At 45.9% G+C, this 25,131-nt stretch overlaps 1 protein-coding gene across 7 annotated transcripts in view; it reads right to left on the reverse strand.

Annotated features, from left to right (window-relative positions):
* Sox102F (transcription factor Sox102F) overlaps window positions 1–25,131 on the reverse strand; it is a 236,849-nt gene that overhangs the window by 179,314 nt on the left and 32,404 nt on the right. The window contains exon 1 of one of the 7 annotated variants that reach the window (XM_069131589.1): window positions 7,104–8,990. The exons of the other annotated variants lie outside the window; for them this stretch is intronic. The gene's annotated coding sequence lies outside the window, so the exon portion shown is untranslated. Of the gene's footprint in view, window positions 1–7,103; window positions 8,991–25,131 lie in introns of those variants that run through there. 7 annotated transcript variants of the gene reach the window in all.

Below are 25,131 nucleotides of genomic sequence, written 5' to 3' on the forward strand. Positions count from 1 at the left end.
ACGAAATAATATCGTTTCTGCGAATGGAAATCGATCTACTGTCGATTAAAAGAACGAAGGAAACTAATAGTAACAATTTATTCGAAGCTTAATTTAATCCAAGCTGAAAGCGCAACGTGCAAGATTCTATCTGTTTCTACTCGTAAATAGTTTAGTGGGCGTGTTGTCTTCGAAATTAAAAACGGGAATCGCTTTGGGCAGCCCAGAACCGTCTCTGCCTTACTTTATTTCTCAGTTGTTGGCCGTTTTACGGCTCGAATCCTCTCCGCGAGCATTAAACCCGAAACGCTTTGATCTTTTATACTTGCTTCGTAGAAGCGTGATTCGATGAGCTTAAGTGGGCGAACGGGTCAGATGACTCCGGGAACACGCGTGTTGTTTCATATGGCGCGAATGATAAACGCGCGCGCGACTCTTCACGTTTGCCCGGATAAAAGTGAACGCGTTTTCAACCGAGTCAGGAAACGAAAAATCGGACGATGAAAAAAAGATATTTACGAAGCTATAAAGCGACTGCGAGGAGAGCTTAAACGCCAGCTTTGCATGTGGGTTAACAATTTTTAGAATCCGTATTTTTCAATTCTTGACGAGAGAAGATAAGTTGCAGATATAATTCTATTTTATTCGACTCCAAGACGCTCAATTTTGCGTTCCAGATATCGATCCAACATTTTTGAACTCCTCTCCGTGTATCGTACAAACCTTGAAACTTATATTCTTTTATTTTTTAACGCTCTGTATAAAGCAACATTACGAAGAGATCCACCATCCTGAACGAGATCCAGCGAGGCAACCAACCCAAATCGGTTAAATTGCGATCGCTGTGAAGCGCGGATTGATCGATCGATTCGAAACGCAACCAACAGGATCGGCAACCAGCCCACTCTTGTCGGTACGTTGTTCTACATCGAACAGCCGGCAACAACAATAGAGAGTTTCGTCGAAGACACGGCATTTTCCATGCCAAGGCAAACTGGATTGACTTCCAAGATGGATTATGGTCCACGGGGAGACACGTCTCATTGTGTTCGTCCAGTCTATATGGTGAAAACCACCTGTTTCGCAAAAGTCAGACGCCATCGGCGATCCGCGATGCATTTTACCTCGCTCACCGACGATCGTAGCCCGATAAACAAAACAAGAATGTAAACATATTCAAATCCGAGCTCGCGCGGCCTCTATCGGTCGTGTACACCGCGTATACACGCTGTTTCATCGAGAAACGTAACTTTCATTCTCTTTGTGTCGGCACGGATCTGATTATCGCGACTAGTTATGCGAGCGCGACGTACCGGCCCGCCACTACACGGCCGTTTTTCAAGATCGCGCCTCACCGATCTTAGATAATTAATATTTGCATTTTACACCGTGAAAAACGACGATTCCACTCGTCGATCTTCGTCCCGATTGGTGCTCTACGATCCTTTCGGGGTACGCGGACTTTTGACGCGATGATCTGGAGCGGTGAAATACTACCTTTTATAATACTGTTTATGTAACTTATTGTTACAAGTTACGTAGTCATATATCTGTGCCTTTTGCATCTTATTTCCGTCATGAAGCCTAAGCAGCATGTTTGAATACGAAATCATTAATACGTTGCACCGACAATCGCTGTTGAATATTAAAGCGTTGGATTCAGTAAAACGATCTGCCAACATGGAAGATGATATAACGCGTTTCATAATATCTAATAAAATATTCATTTTTCTGCGTTCTATTTTAAAGAAATAACGCAAACAGAGTGCACATACTTTACCCACAACATTATATCCCTAGAAGAAACTTTACTATATATGCTACTATAACTTTCCAACACCGTAACCTTCTTCTTCAAACTCAATTTAAGATATCAAAACGTAATTAGCACGCGCACTTATTAAAAGAAAATCTTAAATATTGCTGGAAGTTTGGCAGAGTCAAAACTATAATTACTTCACTATATCGATCGTATATTCGTTAAAAGATATCACAGATTCACTGAGGGAGAAATATATTTTAACAAACGTAACTGACATGCTCAAGTACTCCACACTTCATAAAATCATCACTCAATAATATTACACAGTGTACCAATACCTCTAAAGTATTGAAATTTTAAGGAACGGAACACACAGCCTAACCGCGGACAATCGCTAGCTTCGGTGTCACCCTAAACGCAGAGAAGCGAAGGATACGGTTAAAAGAAAGGAGAATAATCGCCAAGGAGTCAATTAGCATACGTCGCGAGTACCGATAGCGGAGGTGCGCGAAACGTCAATACCGGCGCTCGAACGTGTCAGATTTGTATGCAAATTACTAGACACGAAATGAATATACCATGGTTTAAAGGATTTCATTTTGAGCGTTTACGAGTCGCTAACACACGGAGTTGCGGCGCGGCGCGCCGGGTGGGGTGCAGTCACCGAGACGAGCGTAACTCAACGGCGATCGTTGAAGAGCACGCGAGAAACAAGCGAAGAAGATTTACGACAAGGGAAATATATACCTTCCCGGCCTGTCTGCCATACAGAGAATTCCGTCGCAGAAGAATGAGAGAGGGGTGCGGACCGACTGGTGCGTCGCAGGGGCTGCAAACTCGCTCTCCTTTGTGACGTAGCGCGTAAAGGGTTTAACCCTCCGATTCTACCCGGCGAATTCCGCCAGACGACGCTTCTTCGTAAACTTTTTACCGACACGGTCTCTGGATACACGACTTCTTTTTTTCTATTTCTTCTTTTCTTCTTATCTTTTCTAACATTTACTTCTTGGTGGTTGTTCGTAATTTTGATACGAGTATTCAAAGGCGTCACAAGTTTGTGCATTGGTTTATCCGATTCAGATATCTAGAATGAAAGGAATCAAGAATATGGATGTAATTTCTTTGTCTGTCTCCTGGATCCGTGTATCGAAGTGGTAATCGAAGGTCTGTGAAATTTGCATAATTATGAACGTTGCGAACACTGAGCGTTTTTCGATTTACTTCGGACGCGTAAGGTTATTATTATGTCTTTATTGTAAATCGTAGTGGAGTAATTGCAAAAGAAGAAAGTAAAAGAGAAAGATTTGGATTTATGCATATGCTCGAGAATAATTTGCGTATAAGTATAGGATTAAAAGTTTATAGATATATTAACAGGTAAACTACGGTAGTAGTGAACACTAATAAACAAAACCATTTAGTTTTTCTTCAAAAATTAGTGGAACTAGAACTAATTATCTTCCAATTGCATTAAAACGAATGGTGCCTAGATTTTTTTAAATCAGAATTTTTCTAAACCACGAAGTACCAAAAAAGAAAAAATTCAAATTTCTAAAATCGACAGTCTCAATCTAGTCGGTGTTTCCAAGCATAAACCGGTGGCGGGATCAGATAGAAAGTATCGACAATGTAGCCGTCCAGGATGATTTCACCAGTGTTGTGTTTCGCTTCTCCTGGCATCGTACGGAACGGATTAGAAAATCCAGGTGACCGTTCGCTGGCGGATCTCGTGCTTTTCAGCGTTACGCGCGACAAATTGCCGGCGAGTTTCTAACGGCGGCCTCGGCGAGCTGTTTTCAAGCCTCTTCGAGACCGGAATGACTCGAAACTCATTACCGTGTTGCGTACGGCTTACGGTAACCGCGAGACTGGCTCCTCTAGAACGCTCGCAGGTGCATGAAACGTGCGCGTGCACGCAGGAGACCGAGTGAAATGCTGTCGAAGGAGTACGAAGACGCGATCGAGGAAGCGAAGAAAGAAGAAGAAGACGACGAAGAAGAGGAAGTTGAAGAAAGAAAAAAGGAATGAAACGGTATTAAGTTACTCGCAATGAAGAGCGTACCACTAGGCGGTTTAACGTCAACGTACAACGTAGGCAGTCACTTCTTGTAATTAAAATATTACCATTAACGGAGAAAGTCTGAGAAAGTGAGAAGTTTAACGCGCGCGATGCTCGCTAAAGTTCGCTGAGAAACGTGGAGCTGATGGAACCGACGAGGAACGGCCGCCAGCGTCGCGCGTGTCCCCCGGCGTTTCCGATTCATCTCGATATTTCATTCACGACTCGAGACCGGAATGATACGAGTGTGACGGCCAACCGGCCCGCCGAGAATGGACTTTTTCAGCAATTAAAACGAGGAAAAAGAAGGAGGCTGGAGTAGAGAGGCGAGGAAAGGAAAGGACGGGGGACAGTTGGTTCTGGTGGCGTCCGTTCAAACATTCGCGAGACGTGGGTTCATGGTTCCAGGAACGTGGAGGCCCCAGGACTTTCTTGGCCTCTCCTCACCGATATCTGGCTGCCGGACGTTTTACGACGCTCGCCGCGCGGCCATAAATCGTGCAACGCGGACCGATTTATACATCGATATCGGTGCACTTAAGTATACAAATGTGCCCTTAATTGGACTGTCTCCTCCTGTGCGTACTATAAAAGCGGCACTTCACTCGCCACCCAAATCACCGCTGACAGCAGCTCCTTTTAAGTTGGAAATATGGCCACTAAACGTGGCCACCGTTCACCGTGCAACCGGGTAAAAATCATTTCGTATCGCGAGGGATGGGACGCGATTGTCTTTCAGAAATTTCGCAGCCAGCATTGAATGGCTGGATCTACGCTGCCGTGACATTTTCCTATTTCTCAAGAAGATTGGAAAGCTAAGAAGAATTCGAGGAAATTCGTGACAACATCAAGCGACTATACTCAATTTTTTTTTTACCTGTCTTATGCTAGTTGATTAGGTTCGAAAGAACAGGGAACTTGCGTTGGAGGTTGACAAAAAGATCCAGAAATAACGAGAGCATTAATTCGCATCCGGAACATACAGGTTGTTGCAGGAAGATCAAATCGTTATGCTCGGCGGGTTTCTGTTTCGAAAACGCATCGGTCCGATCGTTTTACTTACGCAATCGGATTAATTAAACGCATTAGAAAAGGTCGGTGTCTTGCGAGATCAATAACAAGCAGCAATGATATCAGGGAATTTCTACTCAGGATAGAAACGTGTAATTAGCAACACTGATTAATAATTTACTACTTCCACGGGTCGGAACGCACGTCTCGCGGAACGAATGCTTTCTGCCCGAGAACACTTCGTCGCGTTATATTTCACGAAGCTACAAGAAGAAACTTGTTTGAGAACAAAAAGATACAAATCGAAACAGAGTATAGAGGAAGTATAAATTATAGCTCAAAAGCCAGAGATTAGATTGGTGTACGGTGCTAGATGTTTTCGATTACGAGTGGCATTTCTCGATAACTAATACAAAAACCTTTTTTAACCCTCATCTAGCCTTCATTTTTCTCACGTAATTCGTCTTTTATAATTTCAGGTTTACATAATAATGTAAAATATCGTACATGTGCAAAGACTTTCATCAAAAATAAAAGAATGAAATTCTTGCATATCCAGATACAAGATTGCTAATATCGGCCATAAGAAAATAAAACGATGTGCAGGGTATTGCTTTTTTACGTTTATAACATGTCAAATTGACACAAGGAACGAATGACGACTCAAATTACGTCGAAATTGAAAAAAGAGTTTAAGATTGAACCAAGCAAAAAGATTATTGCCAATATAGCAAGGCGGAGAAATTGCTGGAAACCTATTTCTAAAGAAAACATCGTACTGTTGGTAAACTAAAGAGAACGAAAGGTTACTTTCAGAAAAAAGTCACTGGAACGTTTATTGATAAAGAAACGAATACTAAGCAAATTTATGATCTTCTCCTAATAATCATAACAATAAGTACAAAAAATGTAACAGGTAAAGCTGTCTAATCGTTATATAGGAAAAGGTTTTAACAACCTCTGCTTCAACGTCAATGCATTTTAACTTTCTGATAATAACATATTTGCGTCACATTCGGTAGTAAACAATAACTTAAGAAAATTTCCGGAAAAATGCCGGTAGAACGTCAAGAAAAAGACGCAACATATTTGCATATCTGTGAATTCTCCGACGATGATTCTCAAATGCATAGTTTTCTACTCGTCATATTGCATGATGACGCGGCTGATTCAGCTTCAGCTTCCGTATACGTAGATAAAAATGGAAGAGTTGTCAGAACGATATTCATTCTCGAAGAACGTGGGGATGCTATTGTTAATTGTTTCGTAAATCATACTTCGTATCTTAATTAAGATTATCTCTAACTAAACTCAGTTACGGTAACATTACGTTTCTTTCCAGTTCTTTACTATGGAATTTTCGATAGATATAAATATTTTTGCATTATGTGATATCGTGCGTCATAATACGATATTTTCTATTATTCACTTTTCTATGGATATCCTACGAATAGAAGATTTTCACAATACTTTTCATGTTAAAAGGGTTACGATACTTCCTCCGAACCCTTCGACTCAACAAAGTTCCATTCAGCGAACAAAACCTTGCCCAGGTAATCCATTCCAGGTAATCACACACAAACTTCCATCGTCAAGAGTACCAAATTGAAAAGCGACGATCCACTCAAGACGTAAGAAGTTTTCAAAGCATTTTTGTGACGAATTCCGGGCTGATAATCACGCGATGAAGTTTCACCGAAAGATTCTCAACTGTGTGTCGCGATCGACGGCGTTACATTATAAACGTGACCGAGCACAGCCGGGCAATATTTTCACCGGTTGAAATCGGCCGGGGCCGATCACGTGCGACCGATAACAAGTCGGGTCCGACGATGTTTGTTCACTCGGCGTGTCTACAACGGAGCGCCGCCGCGAAACGATTATCGACGTTCGACAATCGAAGGATTTATCGTTCCATTTGCCGGTCGCGTTCGCCTCGAATTCGCGGGACTCACGACTCGCGAAACGAACCAAGCAGATCCAAGCGGAGGGAACTCCTTACACGTCGCATCCACACGATGCACCGCAGTGGAACGTTGCTCTCGTGTCGGCGTGCCGATTCCTCTTCACTTATCGCTACGTTGCTTTATTAGGAGATACCTTTCGACAGATACACTCCCGGTCAGGCCACGTTTTTGTCACTTTAAACCAGACCTCGGACAGGAGTTACCTCTTCGAGGGTAAACTGGAAAGTTTCTTGCGTCTAACGTAGCGTCATCGTTTTCGCGAAGAGCTAGTCCCGCGTGTTCCGATCTAGCATAAAAATCGTGAAAATATCGTTAGTAGACTCACCGTCGGTTCCAACTGGCTGCTTCCGCGAGTGAGAAGCGTCGAGGATCGCGCGGATCATCGATCACCGCGACTGTTTGTCCTCATAATCGGATTTCCCAGGTCGGATCACGATATTTAGCAACGAATGACACACGAAACTTCGCTTCCAAGGAACTATCCCGTTCACACTGACGCGATCACCCAGTCACTCTGGAACCTAGTCGAATCGTTTCACAGTTTACACTATGGGAGCACGAGTTTTGAACTAATTGAGTAATCATCGAGGTCGGAGCCGCGGCGTTCTAGCGGCTCTTGGAAGCCGGTCTACGCAGGCCTGTCACTCGGACCAACCACGATTACGGCCACGAAGACCCGTGCTGTTTGTCAACGAGAAAGGATAGTAAGACACAGAGCACTGACCACGGAATGCAACAATGGACACCAGTCGTTGTTCACGCTGTTGTTCACTTTGACTCACATGCCGATGACAACCGGTGTCGTGGACGGTTCAATCCGATCGGGGCGGGCTCGTAGAAAAGGAACGATTAGAAACGAGAGTAAACTGCCTGGGGAAACGAGAGTAAAAAAAGAACCGGAATTGGGAGGGCAACAACGTTAAAAAAACGAACGAAGCAGAAGAGCGGGAAAAAAAGAAGAGAAGAAACAGGGGAGAGTACGCCGGTGAAAAAGCAGTGACACCGGCGGTTCGGCCGATACGAATGCCAAATATACGGCGTGGTCGAACACGAATCGTCACTTAGCACCGAAATTTCTTCCTAGACTCACTGGCCGACCGATCTGATCCGTAATAGTTTCGATACGATCGGCGACGCGTCGATTTCTCCCTCTCGTCCACCGAATGGCCGAACCGATCGTTCGTCTCGCGTACACACGATCCACCACTTGAAAGCACGGAATAACGAGGACGACGACGATAACGGTAGCGGCGACAGACGCGTGCAAGGGAACTCACGTTCCAGAACAATTAACCCCAAAGTCTAATCGATTTAATTAGGCGTCAAGCATAGCCTCTTTCCGATCAATCCTGCCCATCTCGTTCGTCGAGTCCCGAGACCTCCTTCTCTTCCTCCCCGTCATCGGGTCCCCTCGATTCTAATCGACCAGTCGACGTCTTCTTTCTCTGTGTCCCGGACGGAGAAATCGGCTAGCAACGGGGACGGGGACGAGAGTTAGCAGGAAACGAATCGACCGAGCTTTTCTCGTCGATTTATACTCGCACTTTTGCTCTTTTATCGAGCCAAACGTTTTTCTTTTAATCACAATCCAATCGACGACTCCTCGACGACGTTACTCCGACCGCGATCGATCGAGTATCGATCGTAAGTTTCGTGGTTGAACGCGTGACACTAAACGATCGAAGGTAAGCAAGCACTAGGAAAATCGAAACTTTCGAACAGGTGGATCGTGAAAGTTGGTCACGCGGCGCGCCGAAAAAGGGCGGCAAAGTAGGAAGCAGAGGAGGCGAGTTGTGTCGGTGGCAGCGATTTCCCACGTGTTCAGACGGGCGGGCCGCCCCGTGCGCGGCTTGCTGTCAGAGGGCGCGGCGAAGGTGCCGTCTGTCCCGTCATCCTTTGACCCGGTGCACAGATCGGGAGGAGCGGCGAGGTGCAGCGTGGCTGTCGCGCGTGAGAGATGCGCCGGCTGTCGCGCGGCGCGTGCACCGTGATCTCTCCTGATCGCGCGGTTTCTCCTCTGGTTTCCGCGGGCTCGCTTGCACCCGGAAAATGCGAGGTCGCGGCGAACGGGCTGTCGAATTTCCTCGGCAGGTCCGGCTGTTTTCGCGGAGACACTCGGGCGAAAACACGGTCCGCGAGACACGGTGGGGACGGGCGCGAATCGCCACGGACGATGACAATGATAATGATATAACAATAGCGTGCGTTCTCCGCTGGTTCAGATCTTACACTGAAGACCAAGGTACACATACACATGTGTGTCGGCCGGGCCGGCAGGTAGAAGAAGGAGGTAGAGGCTGAGAGAGGTAGGAGGAGGTGGAGTGTGGCTCCGGAGGGAGGGGAGCTAGCACGCTCTTGTGCACCGGCCACACACAATCGCGTGCCTCGACTCCATACACAGACAAGGCCCGAAGCGTACTCTCTCGCGGTGGAATCGGTGAGCTCTCTCTCGCGCGCGCCACGGCTAACGTGCTTTCGCTGTACGTATATACACGCGGACGGGACCGTATCGGACGTGTATTCGTCGATTCGCATTACCTACATGCATAGTGGGACTTAAGTACGTGCATACATACGTACGTACCGGTATGTAGGTACGCGCGCCGCGAACAGAACGGAACGTCTCCTCTGTGGTGCGTGTCTTTGCTCTCGCGTGTTTGGCCTCTCGCTCTGGCTCGCACCGTGGCACCGGTGTGCGTGGCCGTCGTCGTGGCTGCGTACCTGCGCCGGTGCGTACCTGCGTTCGCGTACAGGCGCACGCGAGCAAGCGAAAGGGAGAAGGGAAGGCAACAGAAGAGAGAGGAAGAAAGGAAAAGAGAGAAAGAGGGCAGTGTGTGCGGCTACACGCGAGGAGACAACGCCATACCGCGGCACACACAGGTATAGACCAGCATCAGGCTAGCCTCGCCTCATCCCGCCAACGGCACCTCGCCTCACTTACATACGATACGATACGATACGAGCGAGCCACAAGGCAGGCAGGTAGCGCACAAAACTAAAGAGACTCGGGGAGAAGCCGTGGCGGAACCGAGATGGTGACGGAGCGACGGAGAAAGAGGGCCGAGACGCGGCTCGCAGGTTGAACCAGGTGAGATGGGGGGAGGGAGAGCGGAGGGAGAAGGAGAGAGCGCTAGAGACAAGGTACGTGGACAGGAGAGAGCGAGAAGGCTAGAGGGAGAAAAGAGGGAGCCAAGACTAACCACTAGCGAGGTAAGAGAAGAGAGTGACCAGAGAGAAGAGACGAGAGGAGAAGAAACGGCCTGCGGGACCTGGTGGAGGGGTGTACTTCGTTGCTGGTGCTGCCGGTGCTGCTGATGCTGCTGTTGCTGTTTAAGCCGCGAGTACGCACGCTTTAAGGCAGTCGCGCGAGTATTATCTCGCTCTCCTCCCTCCGCCCATCGACTTGCCAACCTTCTAGAACTTCTGTTCTAGGGATGAAAGTGGGGTAAAGCCCGGAGAGCAGAACGCGTATCGACCTCTGTTTTCTGTTCATTGATCGGGCGAGTTTGGTTCGGTTACAGGAGCCTGGTGAAAACGCTCGAAACCGACTTGAAACCGATTCCAAGCCGACCAGACAGTGTTATACGAAGACGATATATCGTGACTATCGTTCCGGTATAATGTATACGATTTTCGAACAAGTTTCGGAAACATCTGCATCGGCCAATTAGTCGTGGCGAAAAATCCGTCAGCTCCGACAGATCCGGTCGGCCTTATCGCGGCGAAGGATCGATAAAAGCGGGCAAATCGAACGCAAGAAGGATTAAGACGCGCGGAGAGGACGATCGGCTCGCGTTCAGGGCACCGTAACCGGCTGTCTCGTTTCCATCGGCCGAATTACCTGTCATCTCTTCTTATCTCGGACAATCCGTTCATCCGTTTCTCCGCGTCTCGTTTCTCGAGAGAGAAGTTGAGACGCTCTCGCTTCGTTCTTCTTTTTATTTTGCCCCTGTTCTACCCAGGGAGGAGCGCGAAATTAATTGAATCGATACCCCGTGCGACGTGTGCAACGGAAATAAATATCTCTCCTTCGTTATACGTATTTCTCGCGGTAACAGCTAGGCAAGAACCGAGTATAACGTAATACCAGAAGATAAGTACTCTTTCTCCTGAGCGGCTGTCGAACGGATCACGCGCGAAATAGCGACACGCGTGAACAATAGCCGCGGCACCGTTACATAAATCGAATTACCTAACAGGCCGAGTCATTGCACAACTGTATTTGCGTGCGTCGATGGTACCAAAGTGATTTGTTTGCGCGCAATTTAGAACATCTGTGCGCACGGCCTTCGCCGGCCGTGTTTGTAGGCACACTCGTGATAATAACCTGCCGCGCGGCAAACCGCCGAAGGACGTTTTCGAAAAGTCCGTTACACTCGTCTCGCCATGCCTACTCTTTCCTTCTTAGTCTTTTCTCTGCAGCGCTTACCTTTTACCTCGTTTGATTATGTATCCTGATATTATACGCAGCAGCGATATTATAGAAGGAGGGACGATGGTACGTGCGGTGACCGATCGATGCAAAAATAAAAAATCGGGCCATGGGGAGGAAGGTGTTTGATTTATCGTTCGGTCGCGTTCCGCGAGCCTTGAGGTGGCGCGATCGCGCGGCCGTTGCGCCACGTCGCGTTCCAATTTTGACTTCTACCGGCGCATAATGAATCGGTATGCAAATCCTCGAATAAGGATCATAACTCATTCGTGCGATATCGTGTTCTCACACGCGGTCAATCGGACACGCCGAGTCCAAGGCGACACGGCCCCGACGCGACTCGCCGCGGACACACCGTCCAGATAAGAACACCGAACACCGAACGCGGCAATTACAACTGCGTACGCTTCTGTGTGTATTTGCCATGCTCGAACGATGTACGTATACAGAGTGACGCGAAAGTAACACAGCTTCAAAATGATTAACAATGAAACTATCAGGAATGGTAAAAGAAGTTTATGGTGTCTGTCCTTGTTAAACGATTTAAGAGATAGTCGTAGCAGGGAATTTTTGTTTTATGTCTCATTGAAACAATTATCCTGTTTGCTAAATTATACGAACAACGAAATTGAATTATCATATTTTTCAAGTTGCTTATCAGTCGACTAATAAACAAACTCCATGCGCAATTTACCATCGATGATTTCAGTATAATTAGTTCTTCCCCTTTGATATTTTTACCATCCAACTATTCCTCCATGTTCATACGTATCGCTAAATTCTTTACTCTACAAAACATTACCTAATTTCTTGCCCTCACCTCTGGCGGATTTGCTCCTTTAGAATCAGCCAAGAATTTGGTACACAAATCTGTTCAAAGGCTAACTTCGCGATGCATAAACCACGATACGCAGCATTTTTTATACAGTATTTCCAGTTGCGTTACTTTTATCTCACCCTATAAGTATATTCGACATATAGAAACAGAGCGGAGCTGACAGAAGAATAAAAAAAAAACGAAAAAGCGATCGAGTCGAAGTGACATGAAATATGCGATCGCGTCCGCGTAAAAAGCATCGGCCCACCATCGTCCCTGTTAAGTGTCCGCGAAACCCACTCGCGACCGGGTTTCCTCTAGCTGCATTTCGCAGTCTTTTGCGTCGCGAGCCAAGAGATTTCAGCTCGTCCGGGGGGAGAACCGACGTGATTAATGATCTCCGGATCGAGAATCCGTGAAACGAGAACCGAGCTCCACGCGAGGATCCCTGCCACCTGTGCGCGCGATCGCCTCCGTGCGTAGAGGAAAGAAGAATCTGAGAACACGTTCTTGCCCATCCTCCATCGATCCACTTCGACAAAAAGATCTAATATTTCCGCTGTGAAAAGAACATCGTACTTTACAAATTTCAAGTCTTTGGACAGTTCGTTAAGACTTCCATCGGTCGACCGACATGGACGAAGGAAGATTCGAGGTTCGAGGGGGTTCTAGACGATATTTACGATCGAGGAACGAGGTCACGGAACGCGAACCGAATAATGAATTTCGCGATGGGAAGACACTCGCGTGTTACCACATGCACACGTATACGCACACACAAACACGACACGGTTATTAAAGCGTTCGAGGGCGGATTTATCGCGTGCCCGGTGGACATTAACTGGGCAAAGTGTCAAGGGCGACTGAGCTTGTTACGGCACGGATGCTTCACTTTATCAGCGAACGAACATTGACGGGAAACCGTGAGAAAGAGAGACGGATAGGCAGATAGAAAGCAGCGCCGGAGGAACGTTAACAGAGGCGAGAGAACGGTTGGTCAGAAGTAAGAGAGAAAGACAGTGCAAGAGGACCGCGCGGGGGTGTTGGAGGGAAGGGGAAAGGGTTCGTTCGAAAAGCAGGGTACCCGTGTCCATTGACCGTAGGTACGCCAGTGTCGACCGCATCGATAATTCGATAAAGTGTCCTCACATTACCCTATTGATTGCTCCATTGTCCCGCGACGCTTCTCGCCGATGGGCCTCGTCCAAGCTTTCAACCCCTTGGTTCAACGCTTTGCTTCCTCTTCCTTAGTCTCACCGCGGCGGACTCGTTTGTGTACACGATTATAACGATATTTCCATACGTAAAAGGGATAGTTCTGTATCGATCGACGCGGTCGCAGCCTTCGTTAATCATAGAGCCAGGGACGCGGGAGTTATTGAATTTCGAAGAAGCTCACCCGCGACCATCTAGCCGCCAACGATTTGATAACTTCCGTAAAATCTCCGGTGTTCGTAGCTACGTCGATGATATTTGTGAATCGAAATCTAGAATTTTCCCGATAAAGATACAGGAGACATTGTTCGACACGTTTAACAATCTACTTTTCAGCAATGCTGACAGTAGCAACGATAAGCTTCGATAAAGAAGTAACGGAATAAAATTAAACTTTATTTCAGGAATCAAAACGGATTTCATCGAATATAAAAGTGTTTTCGATGATAAAGTTTTCCTAAAACGACTCGAATGTGACGGAAGATTTTCAAAATATCACACGACTTCGATCGATAATTGCTTCGGAGAAAATTGCAAATGTTTATAAAGGTTCTCATCGGCATACGCGAGAATTCTCAATATTTTTCTATCAGCCCCCGTACATCAATGGCCACGCGAACGGCCAGCCGGATCTCTCGTGAAATCGACGATCGATTATAGCCGAGGAGGGTCTGTAAAGAAAGCTGACGCAGGAAGGAGGTGAGAGGGGCCAGGCGAACAGCACACGGAGGAGAGATCCGGACCTCTGCTGCATGCCTGAATCCTAATTGAATCGTCAGGATGCTCGACTACCGGCCCTTCTCCGGCCCGCTGACATCAAGAATGTGACAGACAGTCGGGCATCGTGCCCTTTTCACGATCCCTCCGCGTGGAACCTCCGGCGACCCGCCGTACGATTCCGATGTATTGCCCGTCGTTCCGTCCAGCTCGTTTACGCATAATTTGCTCCGCCGTGATTTGGGTTTACGACGCGCGAACCCCTTACACCGCCGACCGGAGTAAATCAACGCTACACGATCGAACGATGTTTCCTCCTGACCTTGTCGGTACTTCCGTGAATTCTTTCGTTCACGTAAGACGAATTAAGTTAAGCAATTCGGAACTAAGGTATACGAAATTGGAGAAACTTTCATTTGTACACGTCGCATGAAGGAAAGCGAATTTTTCTTGTTAAACGAATAGGTTGAAGCGATTAACGAACAAATATCGTTAGTGAAGAAAATTCTATATTTGTTAAATATCGTTTACAAGGGAAGAAGATATCGATGACAGCTTGTTTTATCGATCTAACGTCTTTTGCACCCCATTTTTATACATAATTTTCATAGCCTTCTACCAAAATATCAGAATTTAAAAACTTTTCTCAGAACCGACTTTCCCTTGTCCCTCGAGTTCATCAAATTACTTTCCAGCTTAAAATAATGACATAAATCATAATCATCGAAAACCGTTTGCCACGCTAACCGAACACCAAAAAACCGATAATTTTCGCTTCCGCGTGAAATATCAGCTCGGGTTGGCGAATAAGGATTCGTTTCTAGCCTCTAGGGAATCTTCTGACATTGGACTTGAGCTAAGCTTATCGTTCGTGGTGTTTGTACCTGTTCTTGTGGGCGGAGCACGGCGTGCCATTCTATTTCAGCTCGGCTTTCATTCATAACTTGGGTTTTTAATAGCTTGCCGCAGCATAACACGCAGCGCCTCTGGCGATGTTCGAGGATAGCCCCGATATCGTCCCGTAGACGCAAAGTCCACGCGAACCATAGACGCTCGAATAAACCCCTTTTCCTCGACTTTTCCCCCACAAATCGACGCTTTATCTGATCCCAAGATATTAATCGAAATATCAAAGGTACGACTTTTATTCGTTCTCCGAGTTTAATTTTGGAAATGAAAGTTTGATGAAATAACGATGAGTATGAAATAATGATATCGATACTATCAAGATGATAAAGCGAACATAAATAATATAACATAAATTACGTAACTAAAATTATAGCATCATCGCGTTTTAAAAATGGAATACTATCTCCCCTCGTCAAAAGAAAATTTGTCGAGTCTTGAATTAAATGCTCTTACTTTCAACGACAGGTAATATGCATGTACCATTAAATGCCATTCTGTTAAATCTTCTTCTGAAAGGAACTAAAGCACGAGTCGTATCAAAAAACATACATCTCATAATGAGATACGAGCTATATGTTAATTCGCTTGCACCAGGTGCACGATGAAAACGAACTTACGAGTATCGCTAACTTCAAAATTTATCGAGATTGTCAAGACGTTATAATTCCTTCGGTCCGTTAATCTCTATAAGAATAGAAATGAAAAATAACCTGTGCAGCTTTATCGTCCGAAAAGAAATGTAAAGATACACACGATCGAACATATTTCTTTCTTATTGCTACAGTTACTACATTTTTCACACCTTCAAATTTACAAAACCAATAAATATAATATTCTTTCTTAATTTATGAATCTCCGATATGACAAAACTAACGCATCGAGTCGAAGATACGAAGAATAAGATTATTCAACATCTGGACGATCCTTACAGGATCGTATCGAGCACGAATGGAATTTGAGGAAGGCGGTTAATGAAGAAATCAGCCTGTGTACCTATGTATGTAACTACGTCTGGTAGTAGGAAAACGGGCTGGTTTGCTAAGATCGCGAGCAATTTCATTCGCAAGAAACCCGGAATTACGCAACGAGGCATGGTCCTGTCAGGAATGATATATTATAGATGCGATACGAAGATTAGATGTCTGAGAGCAGATATAATTTTATACACTCTCGTGGAACGCGTTTCCTGTTTGACAAAAGAGAAACGGCGCCGATATTTCCAGCGCGCGGCAGCAACAGCTTTGCAAGGAAAACAGAAACAGAAACGATAGACGGAATGGCGTGCGACGCGAGCGCCACGGGATCGAACGTGGTTTCCGGGCGGCCAGGCGAAACCGGAAGAGCACTTGTTATCGTCGAAAGGCGTACATCTGCTCGCATAACCGTAACACGAGCTCGTGGAATTCCGTTTGACATCGGAGAAGTGGATCTCGCTCGAAACAGATCGCTATCGCGACCTTTTTTTTCAAACGCAAACTGTTAATTCGTTCCATGCATTAACGTTCGAACGATCGCCTCCCGAGAGCGCGCAGATACAGCGGCGAACGAATCGGGTGCAATTAATCTGACAGTGCACAGACGTGTTTCGCGTTTCGACCGTTTCCGGCTCTTGGACCACGCCAGACGTTAAGCAACGTATCACACGCGTGTATACGTTCACGTCCCATTCGTGCTTGCGCCACTCGATCAAAACGACCACGATTATTATGTACAGAAGTTTATCATTTATTAGTATTACTCTTTTATTTTTCTCTTCTCGGAGGTTATCGATATTCAATTGAAATATGGACGAATTACCGCGTTTATCATTCGTAATGTGGAACGATTGGATGTTAAACGTTTTTACGTCGATAAAAAATTAAGGGACAGACTGAATTTTACAGGAAACATTCGTTGCTGTAAGAACTTGGAAAGACAACTTGGATCATTGAACATCTACAGTTTACCACAAGTACGTCTCTCCTCGATGAAGGAGAAAGCTCTCTCAGCCCCGTCATCGGGCGAACGCCATTTTTGTCGCAGGTGCGGACGAATGTTCGGCAACAAATCATATTCTTCTCTCTTGGCGACCGGCAGGCGGAGAGAGCGTGTCTTCGTAAGCCGATTAATCCTATCGAGCGTATCTCCAAAGGATTCTCTCCCTGTTATTCTCTTTCTCTCTCTGCTTGACACACAGGAGGATGAAAGGCCGTGACACGCATATAGGTAGAAACGCGCGAGAGGTCCTTTGGGCGCGATCATCCTCGCCAGTGGTTGAAGAAGGAGAGAATAGCGATGGAGAACGGGTCGGCAGGACGGGGGTTGGGAGGGTGGATGAATATCCGAACAAAGAAGGAAGAGGGATAAGGAGGGAGGTATACACGAACGGCGCGAAGACGAGGGGTGGGCAGAGAGGCGAGGGCGACGCCACGAGGCTTATAAATAGACACGCGGATAATCACTCAGGATTTATGGTAACCACGGATTATCAAGTTGTACAAGGGGGTATATTTCATATTCGCGACGTTACCTTATTTCAATGGGGGAATACCTGTTCCGCGCGTTACAAACTGCATGAACGCGCATACACGGGACAACACGTGTGTTGCCTCCGCATCCTTCCATCTCCTTCTCTCCATCCTTTCCTCTCTTTCTCTTCTGGCGTCTATGTATACGTATATACACGAGGCTGTGGATACACACAGACTTGGAAGCAAGACGCCACGGAACTGGCTCGAAGAGGCGTTCAGGTGCTTTCTCTCTCTGTCCCTCTTTATCTCCTCGATTCTCCCTCTCCGTCTAGCGTTCGTCCTGATCTCGCCGCGGCTTGCCCTTCTCTCAAAATCATTCCCACGTTCGCCAGAGTGCGCCTACAAAAGTGGCCAGCCACTTTTCCGAGAGACCGATCCCCTGACCGATCAGCGACGACACCGTACACTGGCTCGATATCCGGTCTCGAGATTAGAACCAGAACTCTTACGGGCGGAACGGCGTCGTTGGCGTCGCCCGTCCGTCACAGCTGGAATTTCGAAACCACTCGACCGAAAGGATGAAATTGCAGGTGAGATACGGCACGGTCATGGCTCCTTCGAGAACGGGAAAAGACAAGCAGAAATTGCTACCAGAATGGGACCGCGACCCTTCCTCTTCAGCTTCTTCGTGTTCTTCATCTTCTTTCTTATGTACGGGAACACGGAATGCGTTTTTAACTCGTCATCTTAAACTCACCTTTTATAATCGTATTGGTTTTTATTTACACGAGATCTAGTCGTTTATTCGCCTTACGTTGTATCAGAGAATTATTTCCAGAAACTAGGAAAATTGTTTTACTGTCCACTTTAAATAGAAAATTAACAAGAAACGATACGAGGAGAGACGAAGAGGATATTTATCATTTGATTTTCGCGCGAAATGTTTCCTATTCTTCGATCCATCGGTTCAAATTTTTCCGATTAGACAATAACCATAATTAATACATACCATACTCTGACAGCATCATGCATCACTCCTACACCACGATGAGAGAAATACATCACAGGCAAACTTCCCGAATTCCACGGCCCAACCCGTCGAACACGTTGCCTTACCAAGAAACAACGGTTCCATCTCACCTAACAGGATTCGATTCTTCCTCACTTGACTTCTCTTCTATCCGGCGGAGAAAAGACGCGTGAGAAACGCCTCTAAGCGTAACCCCTCGACTCGCGCGACCCTTATCGGGTCTCGAGTATCTCGCGCGTAGTACTCGCGGCCGTCGATCGATTGCCGAGTGAAAATGGAAAATGATTCTTCGGCAACGTGTTTATCGATTTCGAACAAAGGCGCGCCGCGAAGTCCGATAAGCTCGCGAGCGGAGATCTGTCCGGCGATTTGTTCGTTCGTTCGCTCGCTCTTACGATCGTTCGTTCGTTCGCGGCAATTACGAAGGAGCCTGGAAGAACGCACCGCGCGATCCTTTGAGCGCGCGAGTCACCTTCGTCTGTCTCGGTTCGCCGACAGAGGCATCGCGTGTACCCCAGATTATATCGCCAGGATGCAACAATAGACCCAGAGTCCCTCTTACCCGCCTTTCCGATCTCCAGCATCTTCTACCGTTTCTGTCCCTTCCCCTCTTTGCCGCCCCTTCGTCAGCACAGCACACCCACCCCCAACAGCCTGACGAAATATTCCCACAGAGCGAGCTTACATATGGGATTAACGCACCCACTAGGCTTCCCATTGTCAACACACGCACACACCACACTAGGTGCCGCTCCTACAATACCCCAATATTCCTCGATCTAAAACCGACCGCCGCGGCGTCTTTCTACGCGATTGTTAACGGACTGCCTCCATTATGCGGACCTAGGCCAGCTCTGACCCTCGGATCAGGTTGCTCACGATTTTCACTATCAGGACCAGATGTTTACGGAGGTCGTTTCGAATCTTCGACGACACAAGTGGAACTTTTTCATGCACTTTGAGTTGAATTTTTTGGAAATGAATATTAAAAGTGGTGATTAGAATGCATAACCGAGATGGATGCAGAGGAATTGGTAATGTGGAGAGAGAATGTTTGTGGAGTTTGTATTATAATAATTTATGTTGCTAGAAACGTGTCGTTCTCGTTGTAGATTGCAGATATGGAGATCTTTGTGCAATAAATACGTAAGTACTTGGTAATTGTAGATATCGTTGCTGATCGTAAATTGACATTTCTGTTTGTCATATCGACAGTGGGATTGTAAATGTTTATAGGGAATCGAATGAAATAGACACGATGTAAAGATTAACTATCTTTGTAATGATGGATCAGTGTTAAAATTTTTCTAGAACATTTCTGAGAATTAATAATTTAAGAACACTTGTAGCAAAATATAGTGAATGATATAGTGTGTGTAACTACCATAGTCACAATTTCGTAAAAACAACTGCAGCAATGTGCAATTTGATAGAGCGTTAAAAACACGCGAACGATTGAGGAACAGTTAGATTAGAATATGCAATTAGAGAAAGATAGCAACGCTATCGGAAAGATAAACCTACGAATGCGGTGCATCTTTAGAATGAATTATTGCAATATTCAGCCATGATATCATTAGAATCTCATATCTCAAATTCATCGTATCTCTCACCACGAAGAATCTAATTTACTGCTAACAAGATATGTAATGACCGCGCACACACGTGGAGTAACTTCATGAATATCGATCTACGCGGAATTAATCTGACTTATTAAGCAGCCACGGAAAACGCGACTCATCGTGTCTACGGCGACTCGAAGAAAGAAATAAGAAATCCGACACGCAGAAACGAATCGATTCATCTAGCCGCGTCGAACGGCAAACAATCGCTTTCAACGTGGACACAATACGTGAAGCACAAGGAGAGTTAACTACCGATACACAATCGGCATAGGGACAAAGAATACAACCAGCTTGCTCATTCTCATCTTACGTTGCTACATTACTCGATTTTCAGATTTGATCATTCCAATTAATAATGAAACTATGCTTATTTTTGAGATTGTACGAAGGAAGGTCTTGTCACAATGCTATAACTAATCAGTGCTATACATATCTCTTCCGTTAACCAAATAACCACCAATAGTAGCCGACCACCTTTCGATGATAGTGTTAGCATAACACAGCTGCTATTGATAGCAAACATGGGTAGGAACGAAAAGAAAACACGGTATTCGGACACATGTGAGTGGTAATTGAAGAAGATGCGCCCTTATATGCCGAGCATTCATCTAACAAATCCATTCATCCGTTCACCTGAGCCACGGCGGCCTTGAGCGATCCTACGGCGCGCATACGGGCGAGAGAAGTAACCATCGCATTCCAACGGCAATGAAAGCGTGCACGAATCGAGCGGTGCGTCGACGAGGAACGAAAGAACGGTACTTAAGGGTCCGCTCCTTTCTCGCGGCTCCCGTGAAAAAAATACTTTCGCCCGGAGGTTCGTACGAACGACGAGGACATTGAAGAGAGGGGCAGTCGGGGGCGGGGATCATTCCGAACGATGACTAGGCGATTTCTCCGATTCGTCGGATGCTATCGCCGGATACTCGGTCCACGGAAATATTCCGCGAAGCCGATATCGGATTCATTGCTCACGAATCCGTTCTGAAGCGTTCCATCTTCGGTCGAGCTTGTTCATTAGCACGATAATGGGTTACTCGAGCGGCGAGCCCAGCTTCTTCTCCTTTCGAATCGACGTTAGATTACGCGCATTCCGAACGATACCTCGAGCCATCGAGATTCCCTCGGTCAAGAAACTTCTCTCGGTCTTCGTGACATTACCTTCGGTTTATACGCGAGTTTATGCGATCGTTTATCGTAATTCGGGCGGGACGACTAAAGAGACCCGCGGATGCAGAATCCGCGACGATTAAACGCACCAGATACAATGTCAGTCATGGAAAATCCTGGCTCCAGGAGATAATACGAATCTACGTGCCTGTTAACATTCCGTTTGGTCGTGGAACGGGTTGCCGACTCGATGAGCCGCGTCTCGATCTTTCCGTCGAGCTTCACCATCCACCTTAATTAGCCCTGGATTTATAATGCCGCAAATCGAACGCTCGATTGATCATTTTAAGAGTTGTTTCACGAGCAAGTGGTTTTATTATCATTATTATTATTATTATTCTGCTGATACGCGAAACGCGTAGCGAGCAGAGGAACGAAGAAAAGGAAGAAAGATGGCTTCGTAGTTGAAAATAGACGTGTAGCTAGTGTGTATCGGGATTGACGATCGAACGCGTTAATAACAACGTTAGTGTGGCCGCGTAGAATACCCTGTGGGATCTCCTTATTAACTTTTCGCCCGGGCGGATCGCCGTCGTAATTTCTTCCGCGGCCGAGATATTCAGCTTTTGCTCGTAATTATATCAGCGACGATTTAAATTCTAATATCCGAGCACGGCGAGTCCGCAAGCCGGTTAATGATCTCTCGTCACGAGCGGAGAGCGCGACAGAGCGGGACCCTTGCTGGAGAAAGAGAGAAAAATTAACGCTGAAAGTGCCTGTGGTGCAACAGATCAAAGCAAAACGCGGTTAACGTCGTCACCGGTTTTGTCGAACGTGAAACGACCTGGGCCGCGATATCCGTCGTTAAAGATACGTGTTGAACGAGCAGAAGCTCGCGTTCCCGCTCGAATAAACGTCACAATAAAAAAATTTGTTGACCACTGCGAGAAATCGTATGGAAAACCAGTTCGTTGTTGTGAAGGAAGACGTTCTCTCGATCAATATCTCTCTAAGCTGAGCATAATAATATTTGATCGAAAGAAGAAATGGAAAAAACAAAAACAGGGTTTTACCGCTAAAGCGAATAAAAATGAGTATAGATGACAGTATTAGTTTAAGTTGTTTGTTCTCGTGATTAACTTTTTGGTATATGTATATATATATACTGCTATCCGTAATCACAAATAGCTTCAAACAATTGAATCCTAAATGTTAAATGTAAAATCTGTTCTATCGTTATCTACAGCAAATACTAAATTGTACGTATTCTTTTTCGGTAATACGATGACCTGGTTGCACAATTATACGTGGAAAAAGCAAATAAAGGGCGGAGCGTTCGCGCAACGATGGAGAAAAATAGGTTCTCGAGATCGAAACCGTTCATTATTCCTCCCCTTTGAGCGACACGACGATGTATTCCGTTCTGTTAATGTGTAACGCGATCAACGATTCGAATCATTGTTACGTAACGAACGAATGCGACTAATAAGACGTTGTCGTGTAAACGAACGTATTTAACGACCCGCTCACAGCGCAACGTAAGCGTGCTACGCTCGTTTCTACACGTTATCGTCCCAGGCTTTGCAATAACGATCACTCGTGCTGCTGTTGACACAGGTTCAATAAGCGGAATGAAAGATTAACGACCTACTTTGATTTTCCACCACTATTACATGTTATTTTTAATCTCAGTCTTTATAGGTTCACTTTTTACTAATCTTAAATTCTGTTGCAACAACTTTGCGATATTTTTGTATTCTGAACTCCGAATTTTTTAATTAGAGAGATCTCATTGCGAACATGATTCTATCACCAAAAATTACAGAATGTGTAAAAAGGATTTAATCGAAAAAATCTTGTTATTTCTAGAACGATTAATTAAGTTCTGACATGTATAAATTGTCTTACTTCTTTCGTCCATGAAGTCGTGATATTACTTTTTGTGGTAATCTATTATCGTTTTATTTAAATCCATCGCGTTGCATATTATGATACTTCGATAAATCTGCAATGATCGTTTTTGCGCCTCCTTTGCTATTTAAATATACCTACATATACATTACGTTTATTTATAATTATCTGCACAGGCACGATGCAAATCATTTTTAAAATGAGACTAACATTTTTTTACAACGTTCAGGTATGCATTGTACGGAATATTTTGTTACTTGTAATTTCTTGGATTCAAATTAAATATGCATAATTTGTTTTTTTTACCGAGCTTCAACGAAAACGTCAATAAAGGCATTAATAATTAATAGGATAATTTTATTTCAGCGTATAACATTACTTTACTCTTACGTGTAATTAGCGTGTAATTATTAATTTTTCTTTTCCTTTACCGATTTACCGATTCTTTCCACAAAAAAGAAACGGAAAAGGAAACAAAATTAAGACTGAGAAATTGAAAAGAACATTCATCATTCAGAATCACCAGTTTCCCGGACAGACGTACGTAAGTATATATAGGTATGTTCCAACGTCTTGGCCAACGTCTTCATAGAAAAAGAAAAACAAATGAAAAGGAACTAGAGAGAAAAACCAAAGGAGAGCAACGAAAAGAAAAAAGAAGTACACAGACCGGACACTCGAAGGTGGCAGTTTTCCAGCGCAGCAGCTTAGCCGGTACAGTTGAAAGAGATACGTGACGCACACATGCGCGGCGGTTCAGGGGGAGCGTCGTGGACAATGCCAAGCTGCGCTACGACGACGTGCGTACGAGGTGACTGCCTGTGTTCGGTGTTTTGCGAACAAATGGGAGAGCATCGTGCCGGCACCCTGGCTCGGTGGCGAGGAGCTGCCGGAGGAAAAGGGACACCGCCACGAACGACGACGACGACGACAACGACGACGATGACGACGACGACGACGACGGCGGCGACGGCGACGGCGACGAAACAACGACGAAGACAAGGATGAGGATGAGGAGGTAGAGGAGGAGGAGAAGGAAGAAGAAGAAGAAGAGGTCGAAAGCATTGTTCCGCGCCCCTCGCACCGTACACCGCGGACCGCTCGTTTTTCGTCCCACTACGCTTCATACCGATGCACCATGCGGTACCTTCGCTCTCTCCCTTTCTCTCTTTTTCTCCACCTCCCTAAAGCCATCTCAAACGCACCGGCCCGTGCTCAGGTGTGCTCCATTGTTAAACGCCCCACATATCGCGTACGCGGCCCGCGCTTACCCTCTTTATTATGTGTTTGCCCATTATAACGAGAGTGAGAAAGAGATACACGCCGAAAGCGGAGCAACAGAGATGACAGGAAGGGGATGGAATAAAAAGGACACGTGGGGTGAGGAATAGACCAGAAACGCAGAGCCACTGGCTGAGGGATCAAGTGGCATTGTCCGATCCGACGATGCCCTCGCTTTTGTAAGATCTTGCGCATCGCTGCCAGCCAGCGATTCGAATGCCTCCCGTATACACAGAGAACGATAAAACATCCCGAGGAACGAATTCACCTAATGTCGCTTAGCTCTGCTTGAAAATGGAGAGTCGTGACCCTGGGCCAAGAGGAAAGCTCGTGGAAGGTAATAAGTAAGGATTTTTGCTCGTTCCGATGTTTACATTATGTTCAGCCACGGCAACGATGCGAACTCAAGTCGTTTTGTTGGTCCCTTTGCGGAAGCATTTCGCGACTCAGAAAACGAAGGAAGGAAAGAGAGACAGAGAGAGAACTATGACTCTTTATCGCCAGCTCGTAGAGTACAGTACGCACGGGATACGCGTTTCGTAGAGATTTTTCAACGGTACCAATCGCGCGATTTCCCTCGGTTTCCAACGGGCTGAACGTACCGTATCCGAGAGTACGAGTACGTAGAGACTTCTCGCGTAGTTTCGAACGGGTTGGGATTGAACTCAGACGCAAGGGCTCGCCGGGAGAGGCATAGCCAAAGGGATTTACGCGGTACTCGACGCGGACTCGACCTTTAGGGTCGACCCATTGAAAAATTAGTAAATTATTTAAGACTCCGCCGGCCACGTCTGTGCTTGTTCGCGGTTGATTTATTTCGACTATCGTGATGCATGGGCCGGCTATCCAATATTGT

The sequence above is a fragment of the Bombus flavifrons genome, chromosome 2 (assembly GCF_040668555.2).
Source record: "Bombus flavifrons isolate JBK064 chromosome 2, iyBomFlav1_principal, whole genome shotgun sequence".
Lineage (NCBI taxonomy): Eukaryota > Metazoa > Arthropoda > Insecta > Hymenoptera > Apidae > Bombus > Bombus flavifrons.